Below are 25,442 nucleotides of genomic sequence, written 5' to 3' on the forward strand. Positions count from 1 at the left end.
TGGTAAATACGAATGTCTTTCTCACCTCTTTTTACATCAAACATCACTGTTTTTGTCTTTAAATTTTGGTGCATGAGACTAGAGCGTGGGTGGCCGGCAGAAGCCACATAAAACCTCAGCTTGGATCTTATCCCTCCCCTTGACCACAGTCCCAGCACTACACCACTATCTTCCGATGCAACCACCATTCCTTCACTGCACCATGCTCTGTACACCAGACCGCACTCTCTCCACTAGATCAACACCCATCCATTAGATACAACACTCTCCCTTGGACCACAAAGCTTCCTTTAGTGGACAACAATCATTTAATAAGGCCCCGCTCCTGACATTGTACTATTTTCTATCCAATTGAACATAGCCATCCACTTCAACACACACTGTCCACAAGTCTGCATTCCTTCGAGTGCACACAAACTCTATTGCAGTTCTGTTTCACTACATCTTCAAATAAGAACACGGGAATGCAACTATACGACAACTCTTGAACTTGGCCACACCCTTGCTCATCCTCCCCGCTTTCATAGAATACATTTCTCCTCTACATTGATCTCCTTCCATAGACATACTTCACCAATAATCCCCACCCTCTCTTCTAGACCAAGCCTATGCTAAAACTAGACCACACCTCTGCTATGCTGTTGTTTTCTTTTCGTGGACCTATTTTGCCATCAGACTCGATGACCCAATCAAAGAGACTGTTAACGGAAGCCGACACGCTATTGATAAAGATGTCCCTTGGACTAGAACATGCTATTGCGCTGTCTGGGGCCCACAGTAATGATTTGTTAATGGATATGTAGTGTCAGTGGATACCAACTTGATCAGCTAAAAGAGTATAAGCTCAGATATAAGGAGACCCTATGCACAGGGGTACATTAGTGGCCTTTTGAGTGAGTGCCTTGTAGACAAATAAACTAATGACACCATTCAGCAGTGGTTTAAATTCAGTCATTCATGCATTAATCAATCCAGTCGGATTTGGGTTGTGATTTGCATCTGTTCCTACCTTGTCTGCTCATTTAATTGTGGAATTCCACTCCATCCAGGCTCTGAAATCTGCACATTTTGTTGGTTGTGGATGGAGACCGGCCTGATACCCCTGCATGCACAATGGATGGTTAGATGACACATCCATGCTAATGACATCCTGTCAAGCCTTCATGGCGATAAATCATTGCATGTCGCCAGAGATCCCTTACGGCACCATTTTGCATCTTTGTGAATCTCTGCAGGAGGTCTCTGTAGGAGGTACAGGGAGAGCATCTCAAAGGCACTCCTGTCAGAGAATTCAATTACTGGCAACGGAGAAGGCTAAAGGAAGATGAAGGATTCTCAGACAAGGCAAGGGGGTGGCGTTTCACGCTCTTTACTGAGGGAGCTGCTGCTCAGTGGGAACAGCCACTTGAGATGAATGACTTCTTTCATGATCCAGGGGACAGCGGAGAGACTTTATGAGCTGTATGACTACTGTGCAGGATAAGCATAGCAAGAATACTGTTGAGGCATCCTCAGCGCTAAAGCCGCATCGTCCCGACATTACTTTGCATGGTACCAGGCTGTCATTGAGTGACATTATGCCCCTGAATGTATAGGAAGAGTACCTGTGACCTTTCATTAGAACAAGAACCCCGCAAAAACTGGCAAGATCAATCTCAAAATTATTTTCCCTACAACAACATAGAAACCATTTCAGTTGGGTTCTATCTAGGGAAAGGGTGCAGTCTTTAAGGGGTCTTTAGGGGTGGGGCAAGGGGTGTAAGATAGATGAAGACCTTTGATCTAGTAGATGATACACCTTGTATTGCAATGCATTTAAGATGGATTCTGTTTGACCATTTCCCGAGGACTCCACGAACTTTACGTACCAGAAGCCAGGCCCCCAGGAGGCGGTCCCTGCAGCGGAGCACAGCTGTTCTCAATCTTTGCACTACGTAAAGCACACAGTGCTGCCGCGGTGTGGGATTCTGTTTAACCATTTCGCAGAGGACTTCACGTACAAGAAGCCCAGGGCTCCAGGAGATGGTCCCTGCAGCAGAGCACAGTGCTCCCGGGCGGGCTGGTCCTGCACCCGTCAGCGACAGGAAGAAGCAGGGCAGGGTAACCCCCCTTGGCTCGCTGGGTAGCATATCTCGAACCCTCAATTCGTGCACCTGCAATCCACCCCTGAGGTCTGTATATATGGAACTGGCTACTGCAATTGATTGACTGTGACAGTTTCTGCCATACGGCAATATTAACTCTCGTAGCTTTCACTGGCGGCTGGGTGTGATTTTCCACTTAACCTTCAATCTGACTCTTAATTGATTGTGCAAGGTTCATGTTTAAGTAAGGTTTGACTATTGAAAGGTCTTGGCTCTGGTAAAAAGGAAACACCAGACCTTCTTCCTCTATCTTGAATTACATTACCGGTGCTATGGGGGTGATTGAAAAACAGATAATAAGTGTTGAGCAGTCCAAAACCAATTGTACTACAGATAATTCTGTCTTGATTCCAACTACAGTAGGTCCAAACCTCATTTTCAATCATGGTAGTCCAGCTGGCAGAGGGCAGCAAGACGGTAGGGATCTGGACGAGAGTGTTCCCAAATCTTCCCTCCCATGTCTGCCAGTCACCTAACCCCTGAGAAAAAACACCTTAAAACACTGTCCACTACCCTGACTCAGTTGCCTCCAGCGAAGCCTTAAGAGAAGCACTCCCCAGAATCGAATTCTAACTAAGAAGCCCACCAAAGCTCCAGTTAATCACCTGTCCACATCACCAGGGGACCATTCTCCTCTGGCAGCTTCAGTACAGGCTCTCACGGACAGTGTTAGGCTCTCATTTAGTGCTCTTACTGAGCGATTAAAAGCCATCAAAGCAGTGTCCTTGCCTGTCTGGACCTGCTAGGGAAGGGTCATGTGCCATCTGATCGTCACCCCCAGTAAGGGATAACATAATACCCGACAGTTCCTACCAGGGTCTAACGATTCATGTCCAGCCCAACGTGAACATCTTCAACCACCTCCAGTTTTAGCTGGCGCTCCCACTGTACTTCGACCTAGCTTTACCCGACTGGCTGTAGTCCTAATCCTACTCCCTTGCCCCAACAGACCTGTCCCACCCCCAGTAACCATATTTTTACAACACGTGACACTCGTTCCAACCTACCTTCAGTTAACAATGTTATTACCGACCTACTACGCTCTTTTCCGCTCTCTAAATTTGAGCGCATGGAGCTCCCTCCTGCAGCCACACCTTATGTGGTAATTTTAGCTAACGTTCCCCCTGTTTCTACCTCTGTTAACTAATCCTGGGTTTCTCTCAGGAATAAATAAACAAACTGACTAAATGTGAGGGTAGGGCTGGGCTGAGTACTTTTTGTTGCAGGTCGTAAGATGATTAGAAGAATCAAATGGGTTCTCCCGGGGAGTACAGTTTTGGAGGAAGATTGCATGGTGCTCTCATTCACATCCCCCAGGCTAGTTGAAAGTATATTAGAGAGAGCCAGTTCCCTATCCCTTACCGCAAAACAAATTGCCGTTTTAACCCTTGGCTTCTTTTATCAGCCTCCCAACCCTTATCAAACTTTTCATCAGCCAGCCCGTCTCTACTGGGTGAGGCCTACTATTCACTTACCTCCCAATGTAACTCATAACAGGTTTGATTGCCTGTCTACTCTTAATAGTGTGGATTGACTGAAGGTCCCAATCAAACCAAGTGAGGGTATACAGTGTGGTATCTCTACTCCATCCTCGCTCAATTCTGATACCTGCCTAGACACAGTGGCTGAATGTGACCCCCCCCCCATTCTCAGCCCTGCTCCGATGAGGATCTCATAGCCACGCAGCCATCACATGCTCAGGCCCCCCCCCCTCTGTTTTAGCCAACACTGTCTTATTTTGGAATGTCGCAGGGTTGCATCATAATTGCACTACGACTGAGTGGCTTGATTTTGCATCTAAGTTCCATATTCTTGGTTTACAAGAAACATGGTCTTGTGGACCGAATACACCTTAATGGCTTCAAAACACACCACTCCCCAGCAATTCCCTCTACCTGTGGGAGACCCAAAGGGGGTTTATGCATTTACGTGTCTAATAAGATGGCCCCTCTGAATATTGCAGTGATTGCGACTAGAGTTTACTACCATATCATTTCAATTCAGATCACACTGCACACCACTCTGGCCATAGTAAATTTCTATAACAATGCCTGCATGCAGGTTAGTATTACAGCTCTCCATCAATTAGATTTTGACCTTAAGTTAGCTTTTCCCACTGTATGCAGGGACCGAATCGTTTTATGGGACGGCAACTTTAACGTACGTTTATGTCTGCAGCCATCCAATAAGGTCTGTGGGCTGGCTGCCCCAGACAATAGTGATATCACTCACTTCCTACATACAGAGTATGAGGATTTGTTAAATCATCAAGTTTTTAAATATAACTTGTGTTTCTGCAATGAATTAACTAGACCCCCAGTTGTAGTTAAGAGCACTTTTAATGGCAGAGGAGATAACAGCTTCATAGATTTCTTGCTGTTTCCTCCCCGTTATTCAGAGTTGGTCTCTGACTTTGTTATACATGACATTGCAATTAGTGATCACTTTCCTCAAAGTGTCACTCTGACTAGTCCCTTATATTTCCCATATTCAATAAGGGAGACCGCAATGGTCCAGCACAATATAGACCCATCTCTCAGCTGAAATCTCTGGTTAAGGTGGCCGGACACATCCTTCTAGGCAGATTACAGGACTGGGCAGAGTCCAACAGCAATATCTTGGATTTGCAATATGGGTTCCGACCAGGTGTGGGGACCATTGAGCAGGCCAATAAACTAAACTTACTCATAGGGAAATATGTTCACATTAAAAGAGGCAGCCTGTTTTTAGCATTCGTCGTTTGACTTTGTGTTGCATGACAGATTATGGTCAATTATGGTGAACATGGGCGTAGATAATTCAATTTTGAACTTCTTAGAGATTTATATGCATCAGGATGGGACAGAGTACGATACGGCTTAAATGGCAAATGCACCCAGTCATTTAACATAGAAAGAGAAGTTTGCCAAGGATGCGTACGCGCTCCATTTTTGTTTTACCTCTACCTTAATAGCCTAGTCAGTACCCTTGCAAGTAAGTTCACAGATTTACCCCAAGTCGGGCACTGTCCGATTCCGGCACTTTTATACGCCGACGACGCTGTATTAATGGCTTGTACTCCTCTTGGCCTACAGTGTTTAGTTGATGAATTTGCCCAGTTTATGCAGAATCATGGTTTAAAAATAAACATCAGTAAAACCTTTGTAATGAAACTTGGGAATAGAGCCATTAACTGACACAACATTTTTATCGAGGGTACTGAGATTTTGTTCATACCTACATTTTCATACCGATGCATTTTAATTAACAAAGATGGGAACTGGACTAGTGCAATTAAGTCAATGAGGCTCCAATTTGTCAAAAGTATCACAGCCCTGCTGATATTCGCTAGGAAGTTGAACATCAAACATCTGAGGGAAATGATGACTATTTATAAGACCGAAAGACCTTCAAATGGATCCCCCCAGAGTCAAGGAAGGCTGTCACCCATGCACTCATAACCAGCAGACTGGACTGCGGAAACACCCTCTATGCCTGGATCAACAAGTCTCTGCTCCGCAAGCTCTAGACCATAGAGAACACCACAGCCAGACTTGTCCTCTGCATTCTTCGACACGAACACATCACCCAACACCTGCGAGACCTCCACTGGCTCCCCATCACAAAGAGAGTTATCTTCAAGATGCTCCCCCACACCTACAAAGGCCTCCACAACCCCAGACCCAAATACCTCAACAAGAGAATCCCTTTCCGCGTACCCAAGAGAAACCTCTGATCTGCCGACCTCGCTGAAATCCCACGCATCCGGAGAGCCAGAACAGGTGGAAGAGCCTTCTCCTACATCGCGACCAAAGCCTGGAACAATCTCCTGACCACCATCAGATGCCCACCCACCATGCTTACAATTCCCCTGATTGATTTATTGAATGTAGACCAACTGCCACGTATGGGTCTGAGCTTTGGGGATACGCAAATGCTGACTGACTTCAACTAGCAGAAAATGTATTCCTTAGGAATCTCCTTGTTCTCCCGAAAAGTTATTCAACCTTTGTCTGCCACTCTGAATTGGGAGTTCCTCATTTAGCAGGCGTGATCAAGATCCAGCCAGTCTTGCTCTGGCATTAGATCGGGACCTCCGAATACACTTCGCTCAACCGCTCCATCGTAGAGGACTGTCTTAGACCCTCATCTGCATTTAAAATCCCCTGGCTCAGATTTGTCTGTGACTTTCTGGCCGACATTGGCCACCCCATGTTTTTTGACCACCCGAGCTATTAATTAGCATCCAAAGGAAAGTTCTTAAATTGAAATGCCTATCGATACTTGAGGAATTGAGGCTATCCACAGATAAAATGAAACCTTCTGTTCTGAAGAACCAGTTGATCTTGACTAGTTATGATATGCAACCCTATCTAGCTAATGCACAGCTTTCCAAACTTTTCATGTTGGTGACACACTTTTTAGACACGCATCATTTCCCGACACGGTAATGCCATGTTGAGAACAAGTGTAGCTAGCGAGCCCGAACCACCTACGGTGTGTTCTGGGGGTTTGCCCCTGAGAAAACTTTGAAAAAAGAGTGGGCAAATGGTGCATTTTCAAGCAAATTTGAGAAAGCAGAAAGGTTAAAAAAGCAATTGTGAATCTGTTCTAACAATGACAGTGACTGGCAAAACTGTCTATCGCTTGTTCTGCTGACGTCCTAGGCGAGCTAAAAGAAACTATTGGGTGTAAGGTTTGGTTTGTGCCTGAAACATGAATATAATCATGCACACATTGACGCATGCCCCAGAGATTTACGGCACAAAAGGGTAGGTGCACGCACTGCCAAACCTTTCAACCATGCACAAAGTCCGCCTGCTGCCTTGCTGAATATGAGTTATACAAAAATCCGTTCAGGAAGAGGGAATTGTGAGTGGTAAAACAATCATGCAACTTATCAGCCGGTCTCTGCGCATTGAACTCAGGTGGGTCCGCTCTCTTCAGCGCATTGCGCCAAAAGCCAACAGAAAATAAGACGAGTCATATGTTTTTCCATTCAGCACTTTGAAGTAAAATTGACTGTATATAAGAGATAAGGACATATACATATGTCATAGAAATTGTAAATATCAAAATGTATGGGGACACAACGTATCTCACGAAAACCTTTTATTGATGTTTTTAAAAAAAATATATGATTTGTAATATAACACACATACATTTCCAAAACACGTTGTCCTTTATGAGTAACAATATGTAAATATGTGCAAGAATTAAAAAAATTGAATAAAAACAAGAACACTTACTATTTTATTGAGATGAATGAGGTTGATAGGATGAACACAGCTGGTCAATATTTGGTGGAATATTAGATAAAGACACCTCATTAAGCATTTTCAAGCCTCCACGTTTCAGTTATATTTTTTTATTTCAGCGAATTCTTCTTCTTCAGTAAGTGAAAAGTTCCCAGTTGCAGTTGAGAGAAATGGATTTCTGATCCAATCATAGTCTTTAGAATAGATTTCAACATTTGGGAAGTAATGACGAAGGTTCTCTCTGAGCAATGTTAAATGGTCAACAATCAGCAGGCTGATATCACATTTCAGCTGGCACGCAGCAGTTTTGGAAAACATTTCAAAATTTCCTTCTTTCACTTTGCTTTTCCAAATTGCAATTTTGTCTCTCATAGCACAAGAATTAAAAAATTTGAACAAAAACAACAACACTTACTATTTTATTGAGACATATGAGGTTGATAGGATGAACACAGCTGGTCAATATTTGGTGGAATATTAGATAAAGACACTCGCATTTCGTCATTAAGCATTTTCAAGCTTCCACGTTTCAGAGTCATTTTTTTTATTTCAGCTAATTCTTCTTCTTCAGTAAGTGAAAAGTTCCCAGTTGCAGTTGAAAGAAATGGATTTCTGATCCAATCATAGTCTTGGATTTCAACTTTTGGGAAGTAATGATGAAGGTTCTATCCAAGAAATGTTAAATGGTCAACAATCAGCAGGCTGATATCACATTTCAGCTGGCACTTTTAAAATTTCCTTCTTTCACTTTGCTTTTCCAAATTGCTATTTTGGCTCTCAAAGCACAAATTTTATCTACTGCTGTTAAGATATTTTCCCCTTTTCCTTGCATACTGGTGTTAATTTTATTGAAATGTTCAAATATGTCAGCAAGATTTGCCAATTTTGTGCGCCAAAGTTTGTTCTGAATTAGATCGCAGAATTCGTGCTGCTGATTTTCCTCAAAAAGTTTAAGCATCATTTCCCACAATTCGTATACATGACAAAGCACGAGACCTCTTGAGAGCCAACGAACGTCTGTGTGCAGTAGAAGCTTTTTAAACCTTGCCCCCAATTGTTCACAAATATGAGCAAATATTCTTGATTTAAGAGGTCTGCTTTTAATGTAATTGACCATTTGAACCACTTTGTCCATAACTTTTCTTAATTCATTTCCAATGGTTTGCGCGACTAGTGCCTCGCGATGTAAAAAGCAATGAGTAAATATGATATTTTCATTTTCTTTCTTTGCTAAAGCTATAAAGCCTTTTGTTGAGCAAACCATTGAGGGTGCACCATCCATGCATATTCCGACACAATTTAACCATTGCTTATTATTTTCCTTCATGAAGCAATCTAAAGTTTTAAATATACCCTCACTTCTAGTTCTCAATGGAAGTTCTAGGCAACACAGGATTTGCTCAATAATTCTGTCAGTATGAATGAAACGTATAAAAACCAGTAATTGAGCTAACCCACTGACATCTGTTGATTCGTCTAATTGCAATGTAAAGATCATATTATCGTCTTGAAAAATATCCTTCATTTGCAGCTTACCATTAGCAGACATATCTTGTATACATCTTCCAATTGTGTTATCTGCCAAAGGGATTTTTTTAACTTCTATCTCAAATTCTGGCCCAAACATTGTTCGAACAATAGCACAGCAAGACTGCATTATGGTGGTTTCGGCAACAGTGTGAGGTTCCTTGTTTTTGGTAATTATTTGAGCAACCAAGTAACTTGCCTTTTGAGCTTTCTCTGATTTCTCCATTCTCTTTGTGAATGATGCAGACTGCTTCCTTATAGATTTTGAAAGCTCAATAAAGTATTCTACTGGTTTTTCTGTCAAATAGCTGTGTTTTGTGGTAAAATGTTGTTTTAATTTATTTGGTACCATATTTTAATTTGCAAGTATTTCCCCACAAACCAAACACTGGGGACAAGGATGGTTTTCATTACCAGAAAATTTGAACCCCAGTTTCATATAAGCTTTATTCTATAAACAAAGATTGGAGATTTTTCCTTTACACTTCTTACATACTGAGACAGACTGTTCAGTTGATTCTTGGGTACTTTTCTCAATGGCTGCTACATTTTGTTCTTCGCAAACGCCATCTTCACCATCTTTTCGCTTCTTAATTATAAACGTATCCATTTTGTGTTTTTGTTTGCCTTATCCTGCCCTTGCCTAATGATCCCTGGAATGTCCCACAGCAAATCCTGAACTTCAAAAGTGTCTCCTTTTTTAGGCTTTCACAAAATAGATTACCAGTTCTGGGTTAAACTGATACTAGACTAGAACATGCTGTCTCTCATGCCTCTGTTTGACTGATGCCTGCTACCTCTGGTGCTGTAGTATCTGGTGTCCGTATCTGCAGTGTGGCTGTTTCTGTGGCTAGTGCTGATGCATCCGCTTCTTGCAGCTTATGATGCTGCTTTGTCCAAAGTGGCTGTTTCTGTGGCTAGTATTGCTGCATCCTGGAAACTATGGGGCTTCCGGGAAAAGGAAGAAATGTGGAAATCTACAGATTGGAAGAACATGAGATACGAAGTTTAACATATATTATACTGCCTACCAGTATGGATGACATGTGATCCTTACACCTTACAGTCCTCATTCTATTACGTTTAGTAACATTTCATATACATTGATTTGAGTAGTAGATAATCATGTGAAGTCAGAACTCTCAGCATAATGTGGGATAGAAGTAATAACTGCATTGACACTTGCTCGGACAGACTCAGGGCAGCAATTGACCTTGGTATGGACAAAGCTAGTGATCATTCTTTGTGTCAATAGGTGAAAAGACAGTGTTTGCATAATGAAAGCTGAAAGACCAGGTGCTCATTATGGCAGAATATATACAGCCTACTACTGGGAAGTGGTGCTCTGCCTGTGGAAGTATTTCAGCTGTGCTAAAAAATACAGGCATGCCTCTTTTCCTATGCAAGTGTAGGTGTTTGAGAGTTTAAGTGCCTGCTCATACAAAGCAGTGTATGAGAGAGTGTGGAGCCTGAAAGGGCCTGTGAGGAAGTCTGCCTGTGTGTACATGCAGTGTTCACTGAGCTCTGCCTTAGAACACTGGCTAAGTGTGTAGATATGCGTGTTCCTTTTTTTGTTTAAAAAATAAAATAAAATCAGAAGTAGTTCAAAAGTGTTTAAGAAGCCGATACAGGTCAGAGCATGCCTGAATGCAAACATCAGCTGTGCACATTCACACACACTGTCCGAACTAGCGATCAGCTTCTGACCAAAATCATTTTTAAGTGCTTATGGTTATTTTGAATTTAAACATATCTTTACTTACTTTATTGATACATATAACAAGTACATTGGGGCAATACAACAGAGGTCCGGTAAATACTTGAAAAGCCCGCTGTATGGCACTCCCCATCGAAGGCGAAGAGATGGAGACCCAGGGTGGACAAGGCAGACGGGGCAGAGCCAGCATAGGCAGCAGGGAGGAACAAGGGCCACGCAGGAGAAGCTGGCCCGTGTAAGGTGCAAACTAACAGGAGAAGTCGAGAAAAGAGTTGTAAGGTAAGTAGTACCGTCTTAAAGGCTGTTCGGTGTAACGGCTTGGTATCTTGAAAAGTCTATACTGCAAATGGGAGTCTCTGCCAGGGCAAAAAACCAGGGATGGCAAAGTCAGGCAATCGACATTGACAAACAAGGGGCCCTGGCAGAGGGTAAGGACAGGGTGAGGGTCTGGATGACAGGTTGCATTCCGAATCTACAGGGAGGGAATGGAGGCAGGGTGTACAACTGACAGATAAGAGGCGGGACACAGCCTACCAGGTAGCAGTGCAGTAGGCTCTGCCAGGATGAGGAAGGAAGGAGGAAAGAATGGGAAGCAGAATCTGCCTGTGACAGCTCAGTGAAAGACAGGAGAGGGCACAGAGTCTGCAGGTCAATAGGAAAGGCAGTCTGGCAGGTGGCAAAGGCCGTCAGACAGGAGGCATATTCGGGCAAGAGGAACTGAACCGAGTGAACCACTGTGTGAAAGACAAGCTGTAGCTGAGCACCACACAGATAGGAAAGGACGGGTCTAGTGTCATGAGGGGCCCACTGCTCCCTGATAAGGGCTGCGTTTTCCTTCCACACCAGTAGCTGTGACAATAGTGTTCTTGTTTGCATTAGGGCCCTTAGTACTATTGTTATGCAACTGGGAACACATTTGGATTTCGGTAAGGCCAGCTTTGCTTTTCATACTTTCAAGGTCGGTATATTAAGCACTATTTTAAAGAGAAATGTTAACATCTGTTGTTGTCAGCACTTAGAGACGGCAGGAAGGGTTATAAAAGGACCAAATTAAACTTATTTTAATATTACCCTTTATGTAAGTAGCTCAAGATACGTAGATTTGTACAATATTTTCTTAACAGAAAAGCAGGCTGACTGCTCCTGACCGATATAATGCTATTCCATGATCTTTGAAATCCCGTGTAAGCACTGTTCTTTCTTTTTGGAAAATCTGCAGCAGTTGCTGGAAACGATCTTGCAGACGTAAACAAAGCTCATTATATGCACAAAGTAGTAGAGACATTTCAATTAATTGTATGTGTGTGTTTCACGTTTGTTCAGCCCTAATCAGAACAGCAAATATATAACCAAGCGTTGCTTTCACAGGTGCAGGTAGGACAGATACCATTTAATTTCTGTATAGTCAACTATAACCATTATTGTTTGATTTTGGAAAACCGCAGAGCATGAGCCCCTCTTAGAAAGAGAGCAGGGGATGGAAGGAAGTATGCCTGTCATGACTTGATGAAAGGGAAGCAGATCCTGTCAGGCAAGGATGGGGGCAGTCTGTCAGGCAGGAGTACTGACAGGAGAGGGGGTCAGGGATTCAGCAGACAGGAGGGGATGGCAGGAGGAGGCTGCTAGACAGGAGCACTGACAGAAGGGGAGGAATCAGGGATGTAGCAGGAAGAAATGACAGGAGGGGATGAGGGATTTTGAAGGCAGGAGGGACTGACAGGAGGAGGCTGACTGACATGAGGGAGTCAGGAATGTGACTGACAGGAGAGGCAGACAGGGACTGACAGGGGCAGTGACAGGAGGAGTGGGGGGTCAGAGATCCAGGTCTCATTATTTATAGACAGGGGTGGGCCAGAGAGATGGGCAGGAGAGGTAGATTCTGACGAGGGGCAGTCTTGCAGGAGTAATGTCAGGTTGGTCAGGCCAGCCGGAGGCTCGATGCTCATGGTGCGGGGGCTTGGACAGACAGCGGAGCCTGGCGGCCACCGGATTGTTCTCCTGGTCCGCCTTTTCCTCCTTGTCCCCGGGCTAACGTTCCAGCCGGGAATGGCTCTGCAGACTGAACTGCGCATGTGCCACGCGTGCACACGCTCGCCTAATGGTCTCCCTCTCCTTTCTCTGCATATGTCTGGCATACGAACTGTGCAGTACCGGCATCATCCCGCGTCACACCCACCATTTGCAGGCGACACAGTACCTTGTCGCGACACAGACTTTGGAAAGCTCTGAGCTAATGTGTACAATCCGCACCACAGATTTGTGGTGACACGGTTCCGGCTGGATATTTTCCATCATTTAACCAGCTTCCCCACCATTAACAACTGGTCGCACACGCCAGTGAAATGCCCATGTGACAATGACTCTACACAGAGTACCATTCACATTCTCTTTTTTGTAAATTGTATTCAGACCTGGGAAAATGCTTTATTAAGCCTCTGTTAAAACAACTAGGTATGCTGCAATGTCGACCAGCTTTTATTTATCTGCAATCACTTCCAAATTTGTATATATGCACTGTGTTGTCATGGTTCTTATTGGCTGTTATAAGATATAGGCAGCAGATGTAGAAATTTAATTGACTAGCAGGGGAGGTTTCTGTCTGTTTTATCCATGTGTTTTAACTATCTTTTCATTGATTTTTAACTTGATATTGTTATTTATTTTTTATTTTTTATGACTCACTATGTGATTTTGAACAAGGCTTATTTGATTGATTGATTGATTGATTGATTGATTGATTGATTGGATGTTGCAGTATTAGAGCTGTGGGCCAGTGAAAGACTAACAACATCTGCAAAAACATATGACCCAAAAGGTGACACAACTATAGTGATTATTATGTGACACAACAGTAGATAAGGCTTATTCTGTATATTGTACATACATTTTGCATACACAGGGCCCGATTCTCAAAGGTAACATTACACTTTTGCGTAAGTTTACTACTTTTCTGTATTCACAAAGGTAAACTTAGACCAAGAGTTTAACTTTAGTACTTTTCAATATTCACAAAGTTAAACTCAGAGTAAAAGTTTAACTATACTACTTTTCGATATTCACAAAGGTAAATTCAGACCAAAAGATTAACTTTACTACTTTTCGGTATTCACAAGGTAAACTTAGACAAAAAGTCTAACTTTACTAATGGTGACTTACCTTTATGAATACCGAAAAGTAGTAAAGTTAGACTTTTGGTCTAACTTTACCTTTGTGAATACCGAACAGTAGTAAACTTACACAAAAGTATAAGTTTACTTTTGTGAATCATGCCTATTCTGTTTACACTGTGTTCTACACTATATATTACAAATCGTTTGTGTCTATTTTAAGCTCATATAAAGATCTTCAGTAAAATTGCTGACAAATTCAGGATATCCAGTATCAGCCACAGAGATCCTTGTCATCTCACTCTGAAAAACTCTCTCTGTTCTGCAAATCATAGAATTGCAACCAGAAGCTGTTGCCTCTTATCCTTAGGAACTATATTCTGGCCCTTGTTGCCTCAGCACAAGGAGGTGCAAAACACCATGCTAGAATTCTGAAGACAGTATTTTAAAAGTATATTACAGGACATCCTTGTTCTGCCTCCCTCTGAACTGAGGCTTGTGCTAGATACTATAATGATTATAAGCAACCAGTAGTCTTTACGGTAATAACTCTGCATGTATGTTTAGTGATTCAGGACTGCACAAAACTTTCACTAAAACTAAATGTAATAATGGACATTGCTAAATTTTCTATGTAAGTATCCAGCATTTGCAATGATCTATTTCTCATTTTGCCATGATTACATATAGGAATACTGGTTTAATTTTAAGCTTTTAGATTTCAATTTTTTCTCAAAACCTCAAGCCCTCAGATAGAAACATTCTACTGAGACAGGTCTTATATTTTGAAGTACGAAGGTGAGAATTTCCTAAAATCCTTTCCACAGTTAAGTGTTGTTAGAAATTGGGTTACTGGTTGACTGGGGTGTTTGCTCTGGTCAAGAAGCAACCACAATTCTAGTCAGGGTAAAGCACAAGCAAACCCTAAATTAATCTGTGCTCAACCCCCAGATAGCTTGGCACATAGCTGTTTTTTATTTAGAGGCAAAGTGTACAGTATTTGTGCAACACTTCAAACAGAAAAATAGTGAAAATACCACACAAAAAGATCCCACAGCAGGTTATAAAAATAGAGCAAAATTGAATAAATAAAGCAACAAAAATCCAATCAGTAGAAAAAAGTGCAATATAGTGTCTAAAAACATAAAGCACCTACCATGGCTATCTGGTCCTGCAGGACCAGGTGAAAGTAAATGACTGTGACGTAGCGTGGGTTGGATACACTACCACATTAGTCCTGCTGCAGTTTTACCTTCTCAAGCCTTTGTGCCAAGACTTCCTTTCGCATTGGAGCGGGTTGCGAGGAGCAAGGAGAGAGTTGCAGGAGGCAGGCGGCAGTGGGCGTGGTGCGAAGAGCAGGCCCGGTGTCATGGAAGGGTGGGCTGGAGCTTTACATTGACAGTCCCCCAGGGGCTGTCGATGCTGATGTGCAAAGAAAGGGGCTGGCGGCGGCTCGTGCTGGTTGTCGGTGCGAACAGGCCTGTTCTTGGCTACAATGAGCCCAAAAGCTTAATATAAAGAGCGTCTAAGCCACACCAAGGGTCCAGAACCTGAAAGGCACCACTTGGGGGTCAGGAACTCACTGAGGGCAGGTCCAGGAGCTGTTGGTGAGCCTTTTAAGTCCCTGAGGCTCAGATCAGGAGGCCAGCAGACTAGCCCTTTGATTCACTCTGGGGTCCTGGGTTCAAGATGAGTTTCAGCTCCAGTTATTCCTGTCCAGGCAAGAGGGTAGCAGGCAGCAGACAGCAGTACAGCACAGCAGGGCAGCAGCTTCTTCGGCATAGCTGTCCAGCCAAGTGGCTGCCCTAGTAGCAACACAGCAGTCTTTCTTCCTGGCAGACTATCCACCGGTCCAGAAGTGTGCAGAAGTGGTGGTATCTGAATTCATTATTTTGTACACAGTTGTGCCTTTGAAGTGGGGAGAATCTTCTGGAGGCATACCTTTGAATGGCACAGGTGTAAGTGAGGCTGGGCCCAGCTTCTCCCTCCCATTCTGCCAGTGATGGTCCATCCAGTCACACCTAAATTCCCATTGTGTGTGGCTGTCTAGGAGGAATCCACAAAGCCCAACTTCCAACCTCACCAAGTCATGAGATCAGAGAAAGGCTGCATGCACCAAATGGCTAAGGCAAGAAAATACCAAGGGCCTCATTTATGAAAAGTGACGCATCACTGCGTGAAAACAGTGATGCACCACTTTTCACTGCGCCCTCCCTGCGACTCCAGTGATGCGTCATATTTACAGTATGACGCATCATGTCGCAAGGAGTCACAGATACGTCAGTATTTCTGATGTATCTGTAGCCGCAAAAGTGACGCATCGCTGGAGTGTGTCACAAAAGTGACGCAACTCCAGCAATGTGTCCTTTCACATGGGGCAAGCCCCATGTGAAAGGGCCTGCATCAGTCTTACGCCTGCTGTGAGGCAGGCGCAAGAAATTGACGCATTTGCACACTAGAAGTGGCGCAGTGAAATCTTGTAGATTTCACTGCGTCACTTCTACGACCCTTTGTTGCGTCAAAACACCCCCCTTGCATACATTATACCTGGCGCAGGTATAATGTGGCGCAGGGGTTTACAAAGTGACGCATCTACCTAGATGCGTCACTTTTTAAATATGGCTCAACATGGCGCATGTTTTATGCCACTGGTGCGTCACAAAAAGTGACGCACCGGCGGCGCAAAAGTGACGCAGGGGCTCATAAATGAGCCCCCAACTTTCTAAAATGACATTTTCAGAATTGCAATTTATAATCCGACTTCACCTTAAGTTAGGATTTTAAATTAGGATTCTAGGGACACCAAACATGAACTAGTTATCTCTTACCATTTTGAAATTATACTTATTAAATGTAATAAGGCAACTCCAATGTTATCATACGGAAGAGATAGGTGAAAAACAAACGTAAGAGTTTTTTACTACCAGGACATGTAAAATTTGCAGTCTGTACGTTGGGCTGTCCAGGGCCTATCCTGTGTGACATATGTATTAAAAAGGAATGTTTGGGCCTGGCAGAAGATTGATATTGCCAGGTCAAAATGGCAGCTTAAACTAGACACACATGCCCTGCAATGGCATGCCTGAGACATGTTCAAAGGTCTAGTAAAGTAGGGTGGCACAATCAGTGCTGCAGACCCACTAGTAACATTTAATTTACAAACCCTGGGCACATGTAGTGCCAATCTACTAGGGACTTGTAAGTACATTAAATATGGCAATTGGGTATAAGACAGTGTTGTCATGCTTTAAAGAAAGAGCACAAGAACTGTAGCATGGGTTTGCATTTGTAAAGTGCGCATAGTCTTACGGCCAGCAAACACGAAGTCAGCAACAACAGGAGGTCTGAAGGCAAAAAGTTTGGGGAAAACATGCCAAAGATGCCAGGTCTAGCAAGTGTTTAGTCATTTTATTCTTCCGTGATTAATTTGAGTATTGAGACAGTCATTATTCTCAATTTTGTTGCATTGTTTATGTAAATGTAAATGTAAATGAGAAGGAGAATGGCATGTTATTTTGAGGTCTTGTTTCCATTAAATCGTACTGCAGACTTTTCTTGTGCTATGATGTGGATTTCTATTAGGCGCAGGGTTGCACACATATATGTCTTTGTGGTGCTTTGAGAGTGAATTACTGCATAACACAATCATTCAGGATAGGTATGTGTTTTCAACATGCTTAAAAATCCAAGATGGTAATCAATTAATTGTGATTTTGAGAAATGCATGTTTTCTGCTCTCCATAAAGCAAGATCATAAATCCATCATTTACTTATTAAAGTTTTGCAAATTTTCATAGCCAGCTCAAGATGCCACTATTTTTCAAATGCCTATCAAGCCAAAAAAATGGAAATCTTTACCCATCTATGTCAGAGCCACTTTTGTTCACCCCTGATTTGGAAAGTATATAAAAATTTGACTAATGGTTTGTGTATGAGAGTCAATAGCAGGTTTTACTAATGTGAGAGTCATGATGTACGAGGTGGATGTTGGGCTGATATCTTGAATTTAGTACCTCCCATTTCCTGGTTAGAGATTAAGAGTTCCTATTATGGGGATTGACACATTTTTAGGTCTTGCCTACCAGTCAGAGGAAGCTCTCTGGTTGGAAAAAGGCCTATTAGGCCTATCAGCTTATAGTGGGCTGAGAGTCCGGCCATTGCTTACATTTGGTTGGCTTTATTTTCACTTGCAATTACTTACTTTTTATGTGTTAGCTTGTGCAGGCTTTCTTTCCTCTACTTATCTTTGTCCCTCACCTGGAGTTTAGCAACCTCTTTTCTTGTGTCCTTCCAGTGCTTACTCTTCGGGCACTACTTTTTTCATTTGGGTTAAGCAGTCCATCAGTCTGCATGTTTTTTCCACCAGCTCTCTCATGTACTTCTCTTCCCCACCTCTGCCATGCACAGTGTTACTGTCACCCACCCATGTGCTTTTCAACTACACCCCTCTGTGTAGCGCTTGTCCTCATATGCTTCATCCTCCCACTGATCAGCTCTGCTCCCTCGAGTGTTGCATCCCTCTTCCACTCCTGCTCTCTGTTACTGCCCTCTTTGCCATCCCCCGCACATGCAATCTTTTTTTAGATTATATTTATTTATTTTTTGGTAGAGTACTAAGTAGCAAATTACTTTCATCCGTCTGCTTTAAATGCATTTTTGTGCTACGTCTATTTCTTTATTTTATTATTTAGCAATCCATACCAGATAAAAGAAATAATGCTTTCATCATTTTGTAGGCGTTCATGCATAATAGAGCATGTGAGCACCTATAAAATGATGCGGCCGCATCAGCATCTTTTTTTATAACCTTATTGCAATGCTGCACAGCATCTTTCTAATGCTGTACAGCATGGCTGAAGACTTTGGCAAAGCCAATATTTTTCCAGTGAGACTAATTCGCTTTGCCTATACTTGTTTAAAGATTGTTTTTTCTTTTTACATGTAAGCCTTAAGAAAGCATAAACTAGCTATACGATTTTACGTCAACATGTTTTCACCTAGATATTCTGCGTTCTTTTTTTTCTGTACAGCCACTTACACAAGTAGTCTTTTTTTGGCACTAAAAATTGACCCACGGCTTTCCCACACTCTAAAATATAATGTTACCATGTATTTACTCTGCTATCAAATATCTCTTAAAAGAAGCACACATAGGGGCATATTATCAACGGCCAGCGATAATTATCGCTGGCCATTCATAGCGATAGAAAAATTATCGCCAGCTATCGCTGAATATTATCGCCATGATAACGTTATATTTACAACGCATAGCGCTATGGCGATAATATTTCAGCGATAGCGGTGTTTTCAATGGAACATCGCTGGTTTTCCAGCGATGTTCCATTGAAAACAGCGATAACATTGCTGATAGGACCCTGTGGTCCTAGCAGCATAATCCATATCCCATTAAAAGTATGCCTTAGTCAGGAATTTAACAGGTGTTAAATTCCTGAGTTAAGGCTGAGGTAGCGCGATTTCTTTTATCGCTGCACCTCCTTGTTAATATTGCGAAGCTACCTTCACGATATTAACATGTGGTGTTTTCACAGCCACGCCTCTTTTGCATCTCATTAGCGATACGAGGCGAGGCTGTGAAAAAATGGGCTCTACATCAAGGAAACACGCGCTAGCGTGTCCTTGATGATATTGCGATATAATTATCGCTGCTTTTCGCCCAAAAACGGACGCTAAAGCAGCGATAATTATATCGCCAGCCCTTGCTAATATGCCACTAAGTCATCATTTATTTTTCTTGGACGTCATCTTTGACCTCGTATGTTGACAACACAATTCAATTTCAGAAGACATGGAGAGAAAAACACAATAACTAATGTTTGAAAAAAGCTAGCTGCAGTGCCTGTTTTGCACATATAGTCTCAGCCTGAAGGATTCTATTTACAATGAGTTTAGGGCTGTCTTTGGCGGAGTTACAACGTGTATTCAGAGTTCTGCAAAACGAACACTGCCCCCCTCCACTAAAATACGCAGAAGGACATTACCTCAAATGACAGCAGCCGCTGAAGGCAGACAGCACAATGGCGATGCGCTTCGCTGTCTTGGTTAATGTTGTGCCTTCAGACAGTTTTGTCATCTCAGCTGGAAATTTGCAGTGTTAGTGTACCAGCTTTATCGTATGAATCCAAACTCTTCCTGTGTGAAGCAGCAGCAAGGACAGTGTCACCAGCTTGGACTCAAAGGGCCTCATTTACGAGGTTTTGGTGCAGGGCAGTGCAGCTTCTGTAAAAAAAAAAGGGCAGAAGTGCGCCGTATCTATGACATATGGCGCATTCCTGTCCTTTTCTCCTGCACTGGCGCACAATGGGCAGCCATGCACCAACACAGGCACCCTTGCGCCATGGTGCAGGGTGTCTGCGTTGTAGGGGTGATTGTTTTGTGCAGGAAGAGACACCTTCCTGCACAATAACAATCATGAGATGTGTTTTCTTCTTTCTATGTGTACTGCAGAATGCAGCACACAAAGGAACAGGAAAAAACAAGGAGAAATAAGAATACTTCTCCTTGCTGCGCCTCCCTAATGCCACCCCTGGGGTGGCGTTGGAATCTGGCGCATTCCCAGGTTAACGATTCCTCGTAAATCCGTTAATGATTCAGATTTCATGGGTATTACTTGGGAACACCCACAGCAACACCCATGGAACGCCCCTTTCATGCAGTGGGGCACATATTTACAAGGCTATGAAAAGCCACGCAAAGTGGCTTTGCGTGGCCTTGTAAATTTGCTGTGGCACATTACGCCACTGGTGCATCAAAAAAGTGACACTTCTGAGGCACAAACGTGATGCTTGGGGTCTCATAAATGAGGCCCAAAATGTGTACAACAGCGCTAAGGATCCCGGTGAGGGAGTAACTGACCAGGTCATGGATTCGATAGTTCTCAAGTCTTAAGTGGGCTCCTGGTCTGGCATGGCATCTCATTTTTAGAGATGCCATTTTTAGAAAGCCTCTTGACTTCACTGACATTATATGTATTCCAAAATGATATGGGCTTTCAGTCAGCAGTCTTTATCCATTGGTCTGTTATTGTGCTATTCACATTTTCGTCTGCCACTACTGAATGGGGCGATGGGCCATCCTACTTTAGCCATTGGCTAAATTCACTGTCAGTGATGACATTCTGCCCTTTCTCAAGGAGCACATTCACACAAAAAGTAGTCCAGCTCAGTGCCATGGAATACTGGGAAAAGGGTGTTTTTACGACCACAAATATATATTTAGTTTCAGCCACTTCTTTTTAGATTGACGAGGCCCAGTGGTTTCCCCAACAATTAAGGTTTGCAAAACCTATAACAAAAACAAAAAAAGCAAACATTGACAACACTAAATGGCTGGCAGCCAATGCCAGACAAAATTACTTCACCAGAGCTGGGTCTCTTAGCTTGGATGGAAATTCCAGTGAAAATGATCAGTGCAGGAGATAGTTGAGACATATGGGGGTATAAACACTAAGCAACGTGTTCAGAAAAAAAATGATAACGTTATTTCTACTGGTTACAAACAATTCCAATCCATTATGTCCTAAACTTCATATAACACCAACAGTTACAGAAGATAGCATATTTCCAATTGGTCAACATGAAATTCCATAAGGGAGCTTAATTTCTATTCATTTCATTCTTTAATTGGTGCAAAAGTCCATGTATAGATATCACCTTCTCTATCTTCTGAAAAGACTAGGGTGGGCTTTTGGCTGCCTTACAGACACTTTTAACTGAAGAGTTTGGTCTCTTGCTTTCATTGCTTGACTGAGCAGTTAGTTGTCGCTGTCGCTTTGTAACTACATATGTTCTGCAGTAAGAGACATGTAGGTCTCTTGTTGTCATTTCTTTCTATGCTACTGAGAAGTACATCTCTTACGGTTAGAGAGTGTGTTTCTATGGAGAAGCATCTCTTTGCTGTCACTTTATCTGTTTCTATGATCACTGAGAAGCACCTGTCTTGCTGTCGTAGTATGTTCCTCTGGTAATTAAAAAGCAGCATTCTTGCTATCAGTGTACAGGTTTCTATGGTCATTGAGAAGAACCTCCCAAGCTGTTGGTGTACCTATTTCATCTGTTAGTGAGAGACACCTCTTTGTTGTTGGTGTATGTTTCTTTGGTGCAGAGACGCACCTCTCTTGTTCTCAGTATACATGTTTTTATGGCCACTGAGATGCACCTTTCTTGCTATCAGTGTGCATATTGTGAGAGGCACCACTTTGGTGACACTATATGGGTTTCTATGGTCGCCAAGAAGCTCTTCTCTTGCTATCAGTGTGCATGTTTCTGTGGTCAGTGAGAGGCGCCATCTTGCTGTCACTGTATATGTTTCTATCGTCGTCTAGAAGCACCTCTTTTGCTGTCAGTGTATGTGCTTGCATGGTCAGTGAGAGACACCACTTTGGTGCCACTGTAGATGGTCCTACCGACACAAAGAAAAACTTCTCTTGTTGTAAGTATGCATGCTCCTGTGTGTGTCAGATATGACTCTTATTCGACGGAGAACCCCCCTCTTTTGCTATCAGTGTACATGTTTTGTAGTCACTTAAAAGCAGCTCTTTGATGCTGACAAAGAAGGACACTTGCACATTGTGGACTGGGTGTGCATAAGACACTGAGTGGTCTTATGCATGCGCCTGAGTCCAGCCTTGAGGGTTGAGGTGCTACATATCTGGGTCACCGGGGCAGTCCATAGTGGCCGCGTGGCTCACTGCATTCCTTTTCCACTTTGCTCTGGATCTCTGGACTGTGTCTGCAATACAAAGTCATTCAGTCTTTGACTGGGTTGAGGATTTGTGCTCAGGTGATGGCGTTTGCTCCGGAGAACACAGATCAGCTCCTCTTGGCTCATGTTGTCCTCCAGTCTCGCGATTGCGTTCTCCATAATCCAGCGACTCCTCTCCCTCTGCTTGTTGGCAAGTGAATCCGCTCCCTGTTGTTGTGTCCAGCTTGTCACAGCTCCTTTTGTTATCTTCTCCACTCACTGCAGGGGCATCCAATCTTTTGAAACATGTGTTCCTGGTTATTGTTTCTTTACCTCTGTGAGAAGTCACCATTGTGCCTGATGTTCTTGTCACACGCCATGCTCCGGGCTTGTAGGGTTTGTGAAAGTTCCACCCTGGAAGGCGTTCTCTCAGGAGTGCATGGTCTCCAGGTTGTAACCAGCGATGGCGGGCTTCTCGCTGCAGTCTAGCCCTTGTGTTGGTCTGTTCTCTTATCAATTGCATGCTCTCCTGGTCATATTCGGGAAGGGACCACTCAAGTTGGACTGGGATGGTGTCTTGTCAATTTTCTTTTAGAATGAGGTCCATTTGGTTCACTTGGTTGTGCAGTGTAGTGTTCTTTGATATTCTGGTAGGAATCAGTGTGTGCTTTCCTCAGGGTAGGCCCTTTCATGGACGAAGATCATTAGCACCTTATTCAGAGTTCTCATAATATGCTTGACATTATCATAGGCTTGCGGCAACTGAGGTGTGATTCGTTGGTGTCCTATGCCGAAATGTTGTAGAAAGCTTTGGAATTCAAGACCCTGGAATGCAGTCCATTATCGGTCCTAATCTCCTCTGGGAGACCTCACAGTGCCTGTACATTCTCTAGCACCAGGCCAACATGGGGGAACTCCATTGATTCAGCTGCAGGTCACTTGGCAGGCCTCACACTTTGTACAAGGCCATCGACAGCTGCTTCCAGCCTAGGGAATCACACCTTTTGTCTCAAACAGTTCTTTGTCTTGGCAGCCCCTTGGTGTCCTCCCTGAGCTAGCTCCACCACCCAGCATGTTTACCCAGCTGGTATGACTATACGTCAACCTCATAGCATGAGGCTATCCAGGGTGGAGCTCAGTTCATCCTTGACCCTCCAGAGTTACATCAGCCACTCATTGTCTGGGCCTCCCCATTGGTTACCGTCCTGCAGAAATGTGCTCCAATCACCTTTACGTAGCATTGTTGTAACTTTATCAAGTACTGCATCCTCCACAGTGCATTGGCTAATCTCCTGGAGGTGCAATGCTCTCAGGCATGTGCCCCTGCTCAAGGTCTGTTTGTATTCCTTTGTCCTGTCTCTTTTTCCACATTGCTGTTCTACGGTGAAGGGTGTCAGGAGAAGAAAACAGCTGGTTTCTGGGAGCCTTGTCATTATACAGTCTCAAACTGATACTGCTGGAGCTGTATATTGCATACTGTTCTATCTTGGTTGGGGGATAGGACGCCATGCCCTTGAATAACAGGACCCATGGCTGATGGTCTGTACCACATGGAATGGTTGCCCACTGAGGTACAGGTGGAAATGACCACAAGACCCCTTGATGGTAAGGGCTTCTCTTTTGACCTGGTTGCATCTGATTTACTTTGCAGTGCTCTGCTTGTGAAGGCTAGTTGTGCCCACCAACCTGGTTTCACTTCCTCCTTCAGCACGGTCCCCAGTACTACCAGGCTGGCATCAATGAGGAGTGCCGTTTTTCTGGTCAAAGTAGACCATTGTTGACTTACTGAGGATTGCGGTCTTAATACATTGAAACAATTGTCCTCCATGGGTCCGAGGCCCACCAGGCGTTGATCTTCGTTAGTGCTTTGAGAGGTTCAGCAATAGTCAGCAGTTTAGGGATAAAGCGCCCACAGTAAGGTAAGTGGTCATCATCAGGAAACAGCAGACTTCTGCTGCATTGTGGGATGTGGGTGCTTGCTGGATTGCCTGTGTATTCCAGAGGTCAAACTGAATGGCATCATTTGTGAAGACATAGTTGAAGATCTTGATGCTTATCTCAAAGAAGTAGCATTTCTCCTGATGAAGGGTAATGACATGATTGCACAGCTGCTGCAATGTGGCTCTCAGTTGGCTGTGATGTTCTTCTGTTGTTGTGGAATATATCAATATGTCATTGCTGACATTCATCTCTCTCTGTAGGCCAGAGAGAGCCTCCCGAATTACATTTTGGAACACCATAGCTGCGGACGAGATCCCAAAGTTCAGGCACTTGTACAGCCGCAGGCCTAGGTGCATGTAGAAAGGTGTAATGTATCTGCTGCTCTCATCGAGTTGTAGTTGGTAGCATCTGGCGTTAAGGTCGAGCTTCGAGAACCATTGGACCCTGTTGAGGTTGGCAATTATATCATCCGTCATGAGTGGGATGTGCCTATCCTCTCTGATGGCTTTGTTGAGGAAGCACATATATATATGCAGAGGTCGATCTTGCTCGAATGCTTGGGGTTTTCAGCAATGACTATTGGCAATACCAGGAGGTAGGCTCAGAAACTGTCTTGATGATGCCCAATTCCTCCAACGTCTCCAACTGCCGTTCAACCAGTGGCCATAGGTGGAATGGGATTCTTTAATGGCTCAATGCCATTAGCTTGACTGTCTGGTTGATGTGCAGTTTTATTGGAGTGCTCAGAGGCATCCAAGCCCCTGCAATAGACTGGGAAATTGGTGTACGATTTCAACTATTTGGAAGGCCTGCACATTCTGGGCTAAGAACACAAGACCAAGCTCTCCCACCATGTGGCACCCAAGGAGGGGCTCAGCCTACCCTTCAATGATGTGGAATGTCATCAAGATCTCCTTGCTGCAAGACTGAACTTGTGCAGCCATTGCCCCTTTGAGTGGCAGGGACATGTGCCCCTCACAGGTGCAGATCCGGGTCATGGACAGAGATATCATTGGACTCGGGCGGAGGCGTCTGTATTGGGGGTAGCATATGATGTTGACAGATGCCC

Source organism: Triturus cristatus, chromosome 3_1 (assembly GCF_964204655.1).
Source record: "Triturus cristatus chromosome 3_1, aTriCri1.1, whole genome shotgun sequence".
Taxonomy (NCBI): Eukaryota; Metazoa; Chordata; class Amphibia; order Caudata; family Salamandridae; genus Triturus; species Triturus cristatus.